The sequence below is a fragment of the Typopeltis vanoorti genome, chromosome 3, assembly GCF_054136105.1.
Source record: "Typopeltis vanoorti isolate ZY-2024b chromosome 3, IOZ_Tvanoo_1.0, whole genome shotgun sequence".
Classification (NCBI taxonomy): domain Eukaryota; kingdom Metazoa; phylum Arthropoda; class Arachnida; order Uropygi; family Thelyphonidae; genus Typopeltis; species Typopeltis vanoorti.
In genome coordinates this window covers 77,165,439-77,167,933 of record NC_143551.1, presented here as the reverse complement: position 1 = coordinate 77,167,933, position 2,495 = coordinate 77,165,439, and the positions used below count along the sequence as shown (strand labels likewise).

The 2,495-nt window shown below is 32.5% G+C and overlaps 1 non-coding gene across 1 annotated transcript; it reads left to right on the top strand.

The window, feature by feature from the left end:
* Window positions 1-1,813: 1,813 nt before the first annotated feature.
* Window positions 1,814-1,886, top strand: TRNAK-UUU (transfer RNA lysine (anticodon UUU)). The gene has a single exon. It is a non-coding gene; the product is annotated as a tRNA-Lys (tRNA).
* The last annotated feature ends 609 nt before the right edge of the window (window positions 1,887-2,495 follow it).

Sequence of the window (2,495 nt, the reverse complement as noted above, 5' to 3'; positions counted from 1 at the left end):
ATAAATAAGAAAGGTGATACCCACCTATACTTCTTTGAAAGGCATAAAATGCGATGCTACACTCCTTACATAATAAATCTGATATCTAATTATAATATAAATCATTTTTAACTTCCCTTAAGTTCCTGTTCAGGCACAATTTTTTTCGTGCAATTCCTTCTTTGTGTTCTTGATCTTAAATGCCTTTATTATTATTATTATTAGTAGTAGTAGTTTAGTAATAAATAGAGTTTTAGCCTCTTTAATCCAACCGTCAAGATATATTGTACAAAAATTAACTAGTTAATTGATTAAAAAAAATTAAAATCATCAAGATTACAGCATTGATAAAGTTGTACAGTAAACGACATTATAGATCGCCCACCATTTCTAGATCCCTTCTTGGCTTTGTGCCAAGAATAGTCGATTCATGCTGAAGGGGAGAAAGAAATGAACGATGTACGAATTGGTCGCCAACATGCGAAATCACGTGCTTTCTTGTCTGTCGCTGTACTAGTACTAGCTTCATTTTTGTTGTTCTCTTTTTGCATTATTTTTTTATTATTAATTTGTATGATGGATCCAGTACAGTCAACAAGTTCTGTTGTTAAACGTTTCAGTAGCTCTTGCAAAAGAATATTGAATAATGTGCTGATATTCTGCGAAAAAGAATCGTCAGAAGGCAGTCTTCTTGTTCCCCTTTCTCAAGTCATAAAACGTGCAAGTGCAATTGCGGGTGTATCGGGGTCGACTGTTAAAAGAATTCGTAGGGAATCAAAAGGTGAAGGTAAGCCAAAATTTAAATCTCCTAAAAAAAAAAAAAAGCGCCAGAGAAAGAAAACCATCGAAACCATTGCTTTGAATGATTTTGATGTAGACGTTATAAGAAGAGCTATTCACGAATTTTACGTATTCGAGAAAAGAGTGCCAACTATTCTGAACTTGATTCCTATGCTTAAAGAAAAAATTAATTTTCCTTGGAAAAGAGAAACTTTAAGGAAAATACTTCATGAAATCGGATTTTGTTTTAAAAAGTCCCAGAATAAAAGGAAACTTATCATGGAACGAAGTGACATTGTTTTATGTAGAACGCAGTATTTGCACGTATTAACACTCTACGTACATTTTTCCAACTGTTATACAAGCAAAATAGTTATACTTTAAAAACAACAATGTTCGTAAAAGAAAAGCTAAATTTTCCGACCTGTAATAATAAACAAACTCAGTTTGTTTATTATTACATCCCAGAAGACAGACTGATTACCCTATTATCGGAATGGATTCTCCTTTTTCTGACATGCGTAGTAGTTTCGAGGGACCTCAAATCGGTGGGCGAACTATACAATATATTGCAATCTTCAATGTAAAGTCCACAATATGTCAGCTCTTGTCACGTTACTAACAGGAAGATTGCACGCAACAACGAACTTCTTTCGTAAACGAGCCGTTACATACAATAGAAATTATGTTGTGTTAGATTGAATTTTTTGGTGGGTTCCAGGAATATTGAAATAAAGCAAAACTAGCCATTGAGATCGTCTCAAGTCGTATGTAACATCAGCGAGCTCGAGTTTTTCAGGCCTTTGTCACTAAGAATGTCCTTTCATAAATAAATAATTAAATAAATTAAATTAAAAAATAAGTAACTTAGAGACACATTATTTTTATTTGAAACATTTATCGAAATGATAATTTATAGATAACTGAGTATATGGGTGGAACTGTTCTGTTTGAGAGTATCGCGCAAAATTTTATACAGTACTTATCTATTATTTATATAAAACTTTCGATTAAGAATGTACTGTTAACAAAAATTAAGTAAAATAGAAAGTGTGCCCGGATGGCTCAGTCGGTAGAGCATTAGGCTTTTAACCTAAGGGTCCAGGGTTCAAGTCCCTGTTCGGGCGAAGTTATTCTTTTATTAATTTTAATCATTAAAATTGCAGTTAAATAAAAATTATTATACATATATACTAAGTACTCAGTTTGTAGAGCACCGTAATTTTAACTTAATGATCTAGGAGGCTCGAATATATATAACAGCATGTCAAATATTGTTATTTTTTTTTTAATTGCAAGTGTTTTTTTTTCAAATGTATAGGTTTTTTTATTATACAAATTTGTGAACATTTGAAACAGAATTAAAATGAACACACACACAGAGAGAGAGAACAGTAATGTCAAAAGAAAGTTGTTACAGCAACTACATATTTAATCATATATTTTATTTTTTATAACACTCTTGGTTTAATATTTTTATATCTTGTTACCTTCTTCCTTACGAATAATAAATATTCTTTGAATTTTTGTCAAAATAAAAAAAAAGAGCTCAGTGGAAATGGTATTTGCGTTCAGAGCAGTATGCTGCACCAAGAAAGACCGAAGTTCAATGCCAGTCGGTGATTACAGGAACTTTTATTATTATGTGGCATCTCCAGGGTGTCCAAAGACTCCTCGAGGGAAAGCACCTGCTCTACAGCTCTGACTCAACTAACCGCAACTACACCAACGCCATC